This window comes from Manacus candei, unplaced genomic scaffold (genome assembly GCF_025592945.1).
Source record: "Manacus candei isolate 608988 ecotype Guabito, Panama unplaced genomic scaffold, ASM2559294v1 h1tg000074l, whole genome shotgun sequence".
Classification (NCBI taxonomy): Eukaryota; Metazoa; Chordata; class Aves; order Passeriformes; family Pipridae; genus Manacus; species Manacus candei.
Genome location: NW_026138122.1, coordinates 471,654 through 485,874, shown reverse-complemented (window position 1 = coordinate 485,874; position 14,221 = coordinate 471,654). Strand labels below are relative to the sequence as shown.

At 47.7% G+C, this 14,221-nt stretch overlaps 1 long non-coding RNA gene across 1 annotated transcript in view; it reads right to left on the bottom strand.

The window, feature by feature from the left end:
* Window positions 1-2,215: 2,215 nt before the first annotated feature.
* The window catches only part of LOC127480669 (uncharacterized), a 47,644-nt gene continuing 35,638 nt past the window's right edge, over window positions 2,216-14,221 (bottom strand). Inside the window, exon 3 of the long non-coding RNA XR_007907978.1 lies at window positions 2,216-3,040. This is a non-coding gene — a long non-coding RNA (uncharacterized LOC127480669). The remainder of the gene's footprint in view (window positions 3,041-14,221) is intronic.

Sequence of the window (14,221 nt, the reverse complement as noted above, 5' to 3'; positions counted from 1 at the left end):
AACATGGTCCAGGAGTGACTCTTGCTGCAAATGAGGCACACTCTGTACTGGGTTTCGTGAGGCACATCTTGTCAGGCAAACCTAGGTCTGTGCCAGCACTGCATAAACAGTTAAACACACAAACGTGCTGTGCACACTGGCACACATTTAGCTGAAGACATGGAACCACCAAACAAAGCAACAGAAAACACCACGTGTGATGTAGGCAGCAACGAGCAGGCACCTTCTTGGTGGAAGCTGAGTGGATCCAGCCTGAGCTGGATGGATCATGACACATTAGTCCTCCTGCTGAAGCAGATTTTAGAGCAGATTTCCAAGAGAATTGTCAGCCCATTCTTGCCTTTGCACTTTTGCACCACGAAGAAATCATTGGGAGTACTGCAGATCTGTCAGATGCTTTAAAAAGGAGGAGCTGGCTTTTTCTGGAAACGTGCAAAGCGGAGTCAGGTCTCTTCTGTAAGCTCAAAATCACTAACTGGGTGGGTGGGTGGGTGGGTGGGGGGGGGGAGGTGGGTTTGGTTTGGTTTGATTGGGGTTTTTTGGGGGTTTTTTTTGTTTGGTTTGGTGGTTTTTGTGTTTGGGGGGGGTTGTTTGTTTTTGATGTGCAGGTGTTACAAAGTTTGCATGGTTCTTGCTCCCCTGAAGCCTGTGAATTTCAGCACCTCATGAAAATCTTCCGGATGGGTATCTTTGAATAGCCATCAGACACTGGTGGCATGGAAATAAGTTCTTTCTGTTTTTGCCTATCAAATGCCCTATTTGGGCAGTCATTCAACAGTTTTGAGAGGTTTAATCTCAGGCAGGATGAACATTTCCTACTCAGTGTTACTCAGGTGCCCTGCTGGGACCTATCTGCTCTGGTGGCTCGTAACTGGAATCACTGGCATCTGACAAAAACTCCTACAAGGCACCCATGGGGTCAGGAAGACCCTGAGGCTTATGGACAAGAAGTGTCACCTGAAGAAATTTTTTGAAGACAAATTAGTGTTTGTCAGAGCAGTAATTCAACCCTCTCTGCAGCTAATAGTGAAACCTCATGATTGAGAGAAAATCATAGGATACAGTAGTTTAGAGGGAATTGTTTATTGCTTACTTTGGAAGCTGGGAATTTTATTTAAGTATAATTATTTAATTAATTGCCACACTGTGAACGAAATATATTTGCAAATATCCTACTTTACTTCAATAAGTTATGTGGAAAGAAATGTTATTTGTTTTCTTTTTCCTTTTTTGCAGACAGAACCACATTGCTGTGGACGTTGGCTTTTTCTAACCTGCACTTCAGCACGGGATGGAGAAGGGGCAGGTCATTTGGGCCAAACTCTAGTGTTAAGAGATTAATTTCCCAATTAATCTTGGTGTTCTTTGTTGGTAATGTTCTTCATGTTGTTTCACCCAAATATAGATATTTTAAAAGTCTCTAACAAATTACAGTGGAGTTGTTGTATAATTTACAAACCAATATCCTGTCCTGGTCTGCACTGTAGGCCTTGCAGAGGACTTTCTCTGTGGTCACAGGCAGTAGATCAGGCAAGGAGAGAGGTCAAGGAAAGAAAAGGTGTTGGGAGCAAGTAGGTGGGAGCAGTGGAGAGAGACTGGGAACACATGAAGCAGGGGAAAGAGAAGAAAGAGAAGGAGAAGTACTGTGGAAAAGCAGGGAATGTGGAGAGCAAGGACTGAGGCTCGAGCTGGAAGAATGTGAAGAACCTTTGCTGGAACACTAGTTGGGAAGTTTGTTTTGTGGAGACAATCTTGTGTGGATGCACAAAAACAAAAGCTGTGCCCACCAAAGTTTCCTCTCCTCTAGGTCTTGGCCTGGAATCAAAGATTTTCACTCTCAGCATCACTTTGGTGCAAGCACATAAACATGAAATGTAGTGTCACAACTTTCTAGGAGTGGCCTACACAGACCACAAAAAGCTTCTAATGCTGTGAGCTACTCAGTCGGATTCTATTCATTCTTATTAATTTTTATTTTTTTTTTAAACCAAGGAAAATCACAGATTAAACTGTATTACCGAGCATTATTAAACAAACCCTTATTTTCTGGAAACTGCAGCTTTTAGCACACTTTGCATGACAAAAATGAAGTGTTTCAGTAGGTAAGTGTGGGCACCCAGCACTTCTGTGTACCAGGTTTCTGATGCCTTGAGATTTTCTGAGGAAGTCCCGTGAGAAAAAAAATCTCTTGTTTCAATTTATAAAAAATAAAAAAACCGGCAAAAAGAAAAACACTTGCAGGACAAGGAAACTTGCCGCAAGAAATCCTTTATTGGCAGTGCTGGGTGCAGTCCCAAGCCATTCGCATGGAAAAGCACACCCGATTCGAAAAACGCACGCCCTTTGTACCCTTGGCCACCGAAGTTGTTGAATATTCAACAGGTAACAGGTATTTTTACCTTAAAAGGTAATTTTTCGAACTCGGGAGGGGGGTGTCGCCCTCCCGCCTGATTGATTGATGACGTGCCCCCCTGTACAGCACAGAGGGGTCCCTTTGCATACAAAGACCCGCCACGTGGCCAGGGTAAATTTTTCATTTTTATATGTTGTACCCTACCTCGGCCGCGAAATTCCCTTGGTGTCAAGCCCTGATGGGGCTCTTTTCACCTTACAATCTTCACGAGGCGCCTAAAATTCCTGACATTAAATGAAAGATAAGAAAAAATCCCAACACAACACTCCCCTGCTTTCCACTTAAATCAATTTACTTATAATAAACCCGGATTATTTTATTTCTCATATTTCCCCCTTTTTCTCTTTATCCATGGTTTTATTATAAGTCCTTTCTTGCTGACTGTCCTTAGGCTTTCTGGGTTTGCTCCCACTCGGTTAGTATGTCTTGTGCCTTGTTCATTTCTTTCTTTTGCTTGGCAAGTTCCCACTCAAGAAACGTTTTCTGTGCCTTCTCCATGTCTTTCGTTTGTTTGAGGGCCAGCTGCAAGATCATGATTTTCTGACTCTCTGGGCCTCTAGTTGTAGTGGTCTTCGATCCATTGGCATGGCAGTTAATTGCATCCCTTGGACAACACTAGAAATTAATCTCATAAAACATGGGATTAGACAGGGTAAGAACAATAATCCAGAGACAGCACATAATAAGAAGAATCCCACTTTCTTACACCATGCCCTCCCGAAGAAGTTAGCCCACCACTCCCCATCTACTATGGAGTTCCACTTTTGGACTGGGACATGGGCTATTTTTCGGATGTTGGAGGCTATTTCCATTACGGCTTCATAATTATCGTCAATTTGTAGGCAGCAGTCTGAGGTGTTAAATTTTCCACAGTCCTCAGCAACGAGGTAGGTCAGAGGCAGAGCTGCGAAGCCAAGACAGCGGGGCAGGGCCTGCTGGGGCAGAGATTGCAAGGGGGGACACAAGCACAGCGGACTTGAAAGCAGCTCCCTGTTAAAGCTGGGGAACCTCACTGAGCTCTTTCCCGGCTTTGTGCGCAGCCAGGAGGATGCCCAGGGTGGGGAGTGTGTGTCGAGCCCTGATCGAGGCAAGGAAAGTTGTACTTAAATGCGGGTGTAGGCGCGCTGGTGTGGGTGTGGGTGTGCCTGTGCGAGGCACAAAGCCCCGCAGAATGTGAAATCGCACCAGCCTGCAGGGTGAGTTGTGAGCACCACTGCCAGGGGTGCATTCAGCTGTCGGGTAGGGGCTGATGGGGGGTTGGTAGGACCCAGCACTACCCTGCTGTAATTCCATGCCTCAGGGATGTAAATAGTCTTTCTTTGAAAAACAAAGTGTGAAGTGGGGATAGTTTGAGCTTATTGGCACTGGCAGACAAAATCTGAATACTTTTACAATGAGCTCCTGTTTTTTTTCCCTAGGCCTCTTTGTTCTCATTGCCACTCTCTGACCCTTTAGCAATCACCATGGTAATTACCAAGTAATGCCCTATTTACAAGTACCTCCCGAAATCTTTTGGAATTTTGCTTGAGCCTGTAGCAAAATGTCTATCCCAGATCCTCTTTCTTGAGAAAATGAGTTATTTCTCAAGTTCCAAGCTTTTCTTTAACAAGACTGCAAGGGCTGTGACTAGCTGGAGTCCTGCTGAAGTTAACAGACCTGTGGGGATTCACACCAGATAAGCATCTGCCCAGCGTTTGCCTGAGGCAATACATTTTACCAAAAGTGTGTAGGTCATGGTAATCTGTAGAGAAAGAATTGGTTTTAAGTTTCCGTGCTGCTATTAAAAACAGGCGCTGTACTGCATATATTTCCAGGGACAGCAAAAAGTTTCAGAATTCTCTCTTTTAATTTGGACAGTCTGGTCTTAATTGTTCTGTAACCAGTCCATATTTCATATGTGAAGTCTGTGCTATGATACGGGTTTCCCGAGGGGATGAGGAGATCTCTCTGTCCATCGAGCTTTTTAAAACGTGACTGACCTAACCTAGGACATAACCCCGCTTAAAGTTTTCACTGGACCAGAAATCTTGTCATTTCTGTAGTTCTCTCTGTTACTGTGGGAAAAACGCGATTTCCGTGAATTTCTGTAAAATCAGCTCAAATCCTGTCAATGATACAGGAGAGTGACCCAAGAACACAAGCGAAACAACATCTCAAAATGCCAGGTGCTCAGATTTTCTTTCTCCCAGCTAGCTCTGCTAGTTTTGCTTATGCAGTTTGGGCATTCGTATGCAAATCACATATTTGCGACCATGCCGGACCATTATTAGAAAACAGACCTTCCAGAAGTTTTTTAGACAATCACTTACAGGATCGTGATTTGGACCGGGAAAAGGAAGGAGAGCGGCATCCTTTTGAGACCTTTGAGATCCCCACCTCTTTACTCCACTGTGAGACAATGCAATATTTGCTATGGGAGGGTGTCCTGGTTTTGGCTGGGATGGAATTAATTTTCTCCATAGTGGGTAGCATGAGGCTGTGTTTTGGATTTGTGCTGAAGTAAGTGTTGGTAACACGGGGATGTTTTTGTTAAGCTGAGCAGTGCTTACACAGAGCCTTCGCTGCTTCTCATCCCCCCCCCCCCCGCCCCCCCCCCCCCCCCGCTCCCCACCGGGGTGAGAGGGCTGGGGGTGCACGAGGAGCTGGGAGGGGACACGTCCAGGACATCTGATCCCAGCTGACCTGAGGGATATCCCACAGCATATGGTGTCATGCTCAGCACATGAAGCTGAGGGAAGAAGGAGGAGGTGGGGGGATGTGCAGAGTGATGGTGTCTGTCTGCCCAAGTCACCATTAGGCGTGATGGGCCCCTGTTCTCCTGGAGGTGGCTGCACACCTGCCTGCCCACGGGAAGCAGTGAATGAATTCCTTGTTTGGCTTTGCTTGTGTTGTGCGGCTTTTGCTTTATGTATTTAACCGTCTGCATCTCAGTTTTCTCTCTTTTGGTCTTCCATTAGTTTTCTCTCTTTTGCTCCCGCAACCCACCAGGGGGAGTGAGTGAGTGGCTGTGGGGCACTTATTTCCTGGCTGGGGTTAAACTGCAACAGAGTGTGTCTTTATTACTTTAAAAAACAGAGAACAAGGGAGGGATGGAAAACTAAAGGCGAAAATAATTTTTAAAAATACTATTTTTTTTCCCGTAAGAAGTGTTTATTTAGATGTGAACAAAAGAAAAAGGTCTGAGGGCAGGGACAGGGTGAGATCTGCTTCCAGCAAGTAAGCGAGAAGACTGGCCTGAGCAACGTGCTTAAACACAGGAGGTACAGGACCGACGTCTGCAGTCAGCAGAGAGAGGAGGCCTCTGGAAGGTTCCTCCACCATGACAAAAGGAGGAGCTCAGAAGGGCCCAAACCAGCCTCCCCAGTGCTCAGACAGCAAAATCCAGGGCAGTGCCCCCCATGGGCAGTACATGGTGTCCCTGCTCCTCCCTGGGCATCCTAACAGGTGATCCTTGAGATACCCCTTCTGGGGAGAGGAGCAAGCCAACATCCCTGTGTGGACCACAGGAGTGAGGGGGAATGACTCAGAGGAGGGGGGCACTGGCACATTCACTCTGCTGGAGTTGCCAGTCCAGCGCTGTCAGTGACACTGTGCCATCCTGGGGGCTCTGTTACCGTGGTGGGGTGGTTCTTGCTGGTGCAGTGTAAATAGCTGGGCACTGGAGGTAATTTCTTTCAGTCACTTCTTATACATCCTAAATGGGGAGTGTCATTTTTTTCTCCTCTGAACTAGTCCGGGCAACACTGACAGAGGAGTTGAAAAATAAGAGCTAATCCTGCAGGAATGACTCATTCTGGCATGGCATTTGCAGAGCGAGATGAGCAGTTCAGGTAAAACAAAGGGAAATGGAGGCTGTAGTAAAACTCTGTGGTTTGGAGCACCACAGTTTAAATGCTACTGAGTTAAACTTGGAAACCCCCTCCCAACAAATTGCTGTACTCAAAATCTTGGCAATGTCTAGAGCAAGTCAATATTGAAGCATAGGTGTTCCACAAAAACAGAGACTCTTTCCCATGGGAGCTGTAGGTTGGATTGCTAATTACTATGGGTCTGGAAAACAATTACTATTATTTCATTATTCTTTTTAATTAAACACAAATAAAACAATGGCTGTTCCTTTAAAGTTTGACTTTGAAATATTTTCTGCATTTTTTTATCAGGGGTTACACTGGCCAAGTCCAAACAGAGCAGCACTGGAATTTTGACAAAGGTTAAAGGTCACTTGAAAACAGATTTCTCTAGCAAGGACAATGGGGTAGTTGGGGTGAAAGCACAAGCCCCATTTAAATATCTGGGCTGGGGAAAGAAAGGTTGGATTTCTTGAAGCTATAGTAGACATAAAAATAATTTTCCTCTGCATCCTTTACAAGTCTTCTAACTACTTTAGAGTGCTTTCTTCACCTACTGTTCTATGCAGACAATTCCTACAGGTTGCAGAGCAGTAGCTCAAGAGAGCTCACTTCCAGGAGGTGGATTATAGGAGGTCATTTTTCCAATATTGTTTAAAACTTTTCACCTTGTAAGGTGAAGATGTTGGTGTGGTAACCACAAAAAGCTAAAGCATCAGGGATTCACAGAGAAGAGGACACTTTTCCATCCCAGCCTTTCCCACACTTGTTAGTAGAGATGTGGCACTTGCAAAAGAGTTGTACTAAGACAAGTCACAAAATGCTAAGTTTTAAAGGAGAATATTTCTGAAATGCCCAGAACATTGGCAGAAGTGTGGCAGCCTTTCAATAGATGCAGGTTGTGTTCTGCAAGCCAGGACAGGAGAAAAGCAGTTGACCTTTATGGATGAGACCAGCTGAGACCTGGTGTATCCCTTGGGTGCTCGCTGCTGTTCAGACTTTGCTGTGGGCAGATCTGAGCTGCAAAAGGGTCTCTGGCAGCAGCAAATAGGGCAAGGCTTGCTGGAGCTGTAAGCCTACTCAGGGCCTGGTGGGGGCTGGGGCTCAGGCCAGGGGGGGCTGCAGCTGCGCCTTCAGGCTGGAGCAGCTTGGGGCTGCTGTGCATGCCGGCGGCGCATTCTCCGGAGGATTAGCCCTGCAAGGAATGTGGTGCCGGAGGAGTATCCTGCCGGCGAAACCTGAAACCCTCCGGTCTGCTACAGCCTGAAAAACCGGGTGGGTTGTGGCAGCTCAGACAGCGCCATGACCCTGCGGTCCTAAGCTGGGGATCATGGGGGATGCTCTCTGGTGTTTGGACTGGAGCAGTGGCCTTGCATGCTGTGAGGCTGTGGTGTAAGGAGCATCCCCCAAGAGCGAAGGACCTCGTGCGGGGGCACTGGTGGCAGGCTTGGATTCATCTCCTGGTGCATTCTGCCGATGTCTAGGCACAAAGAGTCACTGCCACTGCGGAGTGAGTTGGACATTGGTTACAGGGAAGTGGGTTTTTAGTTCAACAGTCTGGGGCTTGAGGGTCCTCTTCCCTTCTTCTTACACCCAGCTGCTTGGCACAGCTCTCAGTGTAGATGCTGACCTAGGTCTGCAAACACATGTACCCCTATCAGTGTGGCATCAAGAGGTGTGTGCTGCTGTGTGCCTTTTCCTACAACAGCCCTTGAGCAAAGACGGTGCTGCTGTGGGAAGAAAGCCATGTTAGTTCATGTGGCTATTCTAAGACCAGCTAGCAAGTCCACAATAAAACTCAATGTCTGATGCTCATCTCAACTGCATCTGTCACAGAGTTGAGCCTCTCCCCACGGCGCTCACTTTGGAGACTGACCACAGCTGGCTTTCTGATCCCAAAGCTGTCCCTAACTCCAGGTGTCACACAGCTTGCATGCTGCCTCACTTCCCCACCAAGTGATGGGTGTTTCAGCACAGTATGAGCGTCTGGGGCCGTGGCTGGGTGTGGAGGGAAGCGTATGTTGTGAGGCTGCTGTGCACGAAGCTGTTTTCTGATGAGCTCACGGTGGGGTCAGAGCCAGAACAAGGGCAAACAGAGCGTAAAGAGGGTTTGCACCCACATGCTGGCCCCATGCAACCTGTATTTTGTAACTGGGATTTAACTCCTGATCAAATTCCTGCCAGGTTATTGCTCAACCTCCGTGTAGGGGCAGCAGCCGTGTGCAATAGGTAAAGGCATTTGGCCCCATCCAGCTATGAGGTAGTTTCTTCTCTGGAAGCTGCTGCTTCCTTCTCCCTGTCTGGAGGGGTTGCCAGACCCCAGTGTGATGACTGGGGATCCTCTCCCCTTACAGGCAGTTCAGCAGGCATGTTCCTGGCAGCTCCCAGCTTTGCTGGCTAACCCAGCAGGTAGCTCGTCCTTCTGCATGAAGCAGAGATGTGCGAGCTAGTCCAGCATTAAATATGCTCTGAGCCTAAGGCTCAGAGCTTACTTGTTCTCTTTCCTGATGTAGCCAGATGAGATCTGTCTCAGTTGCCCACCTCCTGTCTGGGCAGCTCAACACCAAGGCACAGTCCCAGCTAATAGTCTGGAGACCCTGTGAGATGGAAAGCTGCACATTTGGCTTATGATCTCTCTGAGCCCACCTCCAGCTCTTTGTGCACTACAAAGATCTGGGGGCAAATGAACCTGCTGGGCTGTTCAGAAGGAGGGGGGAAGGGAAAGATGGAAGCTCTGAAGATGCCACAGAAAAGCCACGGCAGAGTGTCTGGGAGTGCCATTTCCATTGTGAGTTCAGGGGAGGAACAGAATATGGTTCTTCTCCTTCCTTGTAGTAGAGGAAAACAGCTGTTGCACACAGCCATGTGCTCCAGGACAACTCTGCTTGAGCAGGGAATTTGGACCAGCTGACCCACTCTGTTCCCTTCCAACCTGACCCATTCTGTGATTCTGTGAATTTGGAGTACACAGCACCACAAGTGGCCCTGGGACCTGCCAGGGGCAGGAATGTCTGGACTGAGCTGGCCTCCTTGTCCCCGGCTCCCTGCTCATGCCAAGCACCGCCAAAGAGAGGCAGAGGGAGACATCACAGTGATGTGCAAACAAAGCCTGATAGGGCTGGGGGCACAGCCACAAAGAGGCTGCAGCAAGGGACAAGAGAACTGAGACAGATATTTCGGGGCAGATCACTGCTCTTTTGCTCTGTCCTCATTCCTTTACCATTAAAAGATGATTCTGCATTGAAAGAATGGCATCACCTTCCCTTCTGCATCCTACCTTCTCTCTCCTGCAAACCAACAGGGCAGCAATGGCTGTGGAATTGCGATGAACAGTTTTCCATCCCCTGCATCCCAAGGAATCTTGTAGGAATAGATACATTTCCGGAAGAATTTGTAACTGGAAGTTAGAACTCGGTTTCACTAGGAAGCCTTTCTGCCTAAGATGGTGGCTCTTTCTCAAAGGCAGTTTCAGTGCTTCCCCCCTCTCTCCCCACTGAATAGCAAGAGAAGTTCTCAGCCCTACTCTCTGATATGCACAGAGATAACATGTTTGCAGACATGCACAAGGCCTCCTTGGGCCAGAGGGAGTGGGGGAGGAGAGAAAGAAGGAAAGAAGGTACAAAAACCCTTGGAGGAGGAGGGGCATGACCTTTTTCCCCTGGAGGCCCTGTGCACACCATGGCTAAGAAATGGTCCTTGTATCTGAAATAAACCTTTTTTTTTAAGCCTTCCACTGCCTCAGCATTCTTGGGAAGAATATCTGCTTATGTTTACCTTACAAGCCTGAAATGTGTACATTTTCACCTCAGACTCTCAGCTGAATCCCGGCATTATCCTGAGCACATATTCCCTCTGCTCAGCTCCCATTTCCTCTCTGTGAACCAGGGGATAATGATGTCGCTTGTCCTTCCCCAAGGAAGGTAGGAAGGTTATTCAGCAAGGTCTGGCACACTGGGCAGGTACTAGGTAGGAAACATCTGAATCCAAACCTCAGCAATGACTCATTACCACTCAAGACCTTAAAAGTTCCCGTGCAGTGGACTTTTCTCCCAGAACCTTTCCCAGCCTTCTAGGCATTCAGCATAGACAGCACAGTGCTGGAGCAAGACACTGTACTTTCCTAAATGATGCCTGAGGTTCTTCTCTGTTTTGTTGGTTTTCATCATATTCCATTTCTTTGAATTTTTTTGTTGGTTTGTTTGTTTCTTTTGGAAGCCTTGAGGGCTTTCAGGAGAGGTAATTTAGGGAGAGAGGCAGCAGAAAGACAGACATTCCTTTCTGGTTTTATTCTGAGTCAGAATAGGAGGCTTGGTGCAGAGATTTACAAAAGGACTTGGGATATAAATCTGCTGCTCAAATACTCTGTTGGTCCTGTGATGGAGGCACCTGAAGCTCAGAGGCTCAGAGGCTGTACCTATAGAACAGCTCTTGGTCAGATGGAGAGCATGTTACCATTGTTTGAAGATCTGGAGGTGAGCTGCGAAGGCCTGAGAAAGACTTCCTGCTCCCAGTGCTCAGAGCAAGTTCACTGGGGGTGCCTGGCACTTGTAGCCTTCAGTTCTCTCCCTCCAAGCCTGCAGACACAAGGACAGGAAGACACTCAGGCTCCCAGGGCTCCTGGCCCCATGGGTGGATAGGATTGCTGGCAGGTCCTGCGGCCTTGGGGTCTGAGTGGACCCAGGGCGCAGGGAGGTGACCAGATAAGCAGCAGCACCAAGAAATGCACACCCCTATGGGTCAGGATGAGCCCAGCAACTCTGCAGCTCTTGGTATTGAGCACGTATGGGGGAGAGCAGCTAGCACTGCTCTGTGCACTCACAGACCACAGTGGCACTGGTGGCAGTGCCCAGTCCCTTAAGGGGCTGAAGGGGTACAGAAGTGGCTCTCCTGCATTGGCCAGCATCATCTTCCTGACCAGGCAGAGCAAGTGTCCACTGCAGAGGAGAAAGAGCCAGGCCAGCCCACCATGGGCTGTGCTCTGTGTCACTCCAGGCCTGGAGGAGCTGCAGTCACTAGTCAAAATAGCACAGGGCTCTTAGAGGGTCACCTGGCAGTCACAGCTGCCCTTGCCAGAAGAGGTCCATTGTGCCTGTCCTGCTCCAAGGGCTTCTGAAGTTCTGTTAATGAAATCACCAATGCATGAAATATGTAAATACTCCTCTGAGCAGTGATGCTGACCCTTGGTCCCTCTTTCTGGCCCACTGATTTTTAAATAGCTTAGCCATAATGGAAAGGGCTCAGACACCACCTTCTTATGCCCTCCCACTCACAGGGCAGCATGCAGCCTGGAGGAACAGGAACTGCTCTGTAGAGGAGGGGTACCTGGGAACACCCAGGGTTTCCCTCAGGCAGAGAAGGGGTTGGCATGGGGAGCCCAGTGCACTGGCTTGGGAGGGAGAGTGTGCTTCATTTAGGAAGCAGGGCAGAAGTGCTCTCAGGAGGGGGGGACATGGTGTCTGTATGACAGGATGCAAGTTTCCACTGCAGATGTCCTCCATGCTCCCAGTGTTCTCCATTGTCCAGCAGAAGCTGGATCCACGCATACAGCAAGCTGCTCACACCAAGAGCACCTCACACCATGTGCCTTAAGAGCTGCAGGGGAAAAGGCCTAGTTTGGGGCGGGGCTGGGCTCTGACAGGGGAATATATTCCCAGATCAAACCCCTGAGCGTCCTCCCTGCGCTCATCCTACGTTACCAACAGGATGATGAGTAACTTCTGGGTAACATGAAACACTGTTTCCCAAAAGCGGCCCTGCAGTGATTCATCAGAAGAACTCTTATCTTCATCTTTCAAAAGCTTTTGTCATTTTAATGAAGAAACAACTTCCTGCTGGCTGGATGGGCGGTTACCCAACGCAAACTGCAGATATTCAAAGGAAGGGCCTGTGATCCATTAGTTGGCTAAGGGCTATTCTTCAGCCCAAGAGCCAGGATAATCCTAGGTGGGAACATCCACAAAGGGGTCAGCTGTTAGAGGCATTTAAGTGCCTTTACACTGCTATCTAGAGCCCTGCTGGGAAGCTGAACCTTATGTAAGACCTCCTGTGACCTTTTTCACAAATCTTGGGGGTAGGCTTCTAAATCACTGAGGCACGTCTTAAGGCTTCGCTCTCTGTTTTCTCCATCGCTGGGCTTTCAGACAATTGCATACTTGTCACACATTTGTCAAAGAGAAAGGGGGAGATGAGGAAAAGAAATTTCAATAGTCTCAGGGTTTTGCTCACGGCTGTGTTAATGCTGAATAGCACGCGGAGGTGGAAGGGATATCCTGAACAATGTCTCGTCTCCAGGCAGAATCCGTTTCCCATGACAGTGCCTTTCTGAAGCAGGAATGCCAGCATGAAGCAAAACTTGTTAAAGTAGTAAAAGAAGAGGTCTCTATTGTGTCCTGTGTGACAGAATAATCCTCCCTCTTAAGAGGAGGCTGCTGTCTTTTTCCCTTCCATCTGTGAATTTTGGCTTCAATCAACTTTGTGATATTCACAAGGTATAAAATTAAAGTCCTACCCTTAAAAGCAACCAGCCAACCTTGCAGGATCTTCCCACAGTCATGCTCACAACTGTATATGTAGTTTTCCTATACAGACTCTAAAATGTCTGACAGCATTAACCTGAAATAAGCTTTCCTGTTAGGAGAAAAAGATAAAAAGAAACAAAGATTTTCCACATCTCTTGTCTGTTCCACTGGTTAAAAATCATTTCCCTTTCTCAATGCTTTATTCACAGGTTATCAATCCCCTCCTGAAATTTCTCCTTAAATTTCTCCTAAATTTTCTCTTTAAAGTTTTCCTTTCTGAAGTACCTGTGAAAACCTGAAGACAATTATTTAGACTTAGCAGGTGAGCAAAGATGTCTTGCTGCTGTCTCCCCAGCAACTTGTGCCCTGTGCTTGTTCCACCTTTCTCTGCTGTGTTTGTACCCTGGACAGAGGTGTCTTATCTCACAGCTCAGCCTCTTAATTATTGTTTTAATAATTAATCATGTACGTCATCAGTATTGTCAACAGCTCTGTACAGGAGCTGATCATACCAAATTAAAAGTGAAACAAGGCCTTAGCAGTGAAACAGGGCTGTTCCTTTCCTCTATTTTAATTCAAAAAGCTACTGATTGTCATGTTCTCTCCACTTATCTATTCTGAATTCCAGCAACACCACTGGAAACAGGGTGTCCGAGAAGCAGCCCTGGGAGGCCTCACCAGTGAGTGCAGTGCTTGAAGCTCCACATGGATACCATTCAGGGATCCTCCTTCTCACCCAGAATCAGACCACAGGCTCAGTTTTGGAAGCTCCTTTGAGCTCTGAGGAGCCCTAGAGCCACCAGCTGCAGGCTCTTCGTGGGCACTGACAGCAGGACCGAGTCAGGCAGAGCACTGAGTAGCACTGGGCAAACCAGAGTCCCAACCCAAGCCATGCCCCAGCATCCAGTGCTGCCACAGTCAGACATGCAATCTCAGGGCCAAGGCACGGACGGGTTTGGATGACAGGCTCTCACTGCCACAGCTGAAGGGCATCGACAGACTCTGCAAGGGCAAGGTGAGGGGCAACCTGTTCTCTTTGGAGCTAGCAGGAGGTTGGACCAAAGATCTCTGGCAATTACTTCCCACATAAATAATCTGTGATTTTGTGACAAAAAATGTTAACAGGACCAGGAAGTAGCTGAGTGAATGCTCTGCCTGCATATTTGTTTTCTTTTCACGTAAAAATATGGTATTTTCCTGATGGCAGATGATCTTTTCTACCCGTGGAAACAGGAATGCTAGGTTTTCTTCATACAGTTCAGCAATTCTCTACAGTGCAAGGTTCACCCCTGACATGGCTCCTGTCCTTAGCAGTTTGGTCTCTCCTCAAAGCTCACAGATGTGAGCAACCACGATCAGCTGCATGTCAGTCTCTGCTGCGACAGCATGAAGAAACCCAGTTACAGGTAAAAGGCCCTCTCTGAGCATACCCACTAGGATCC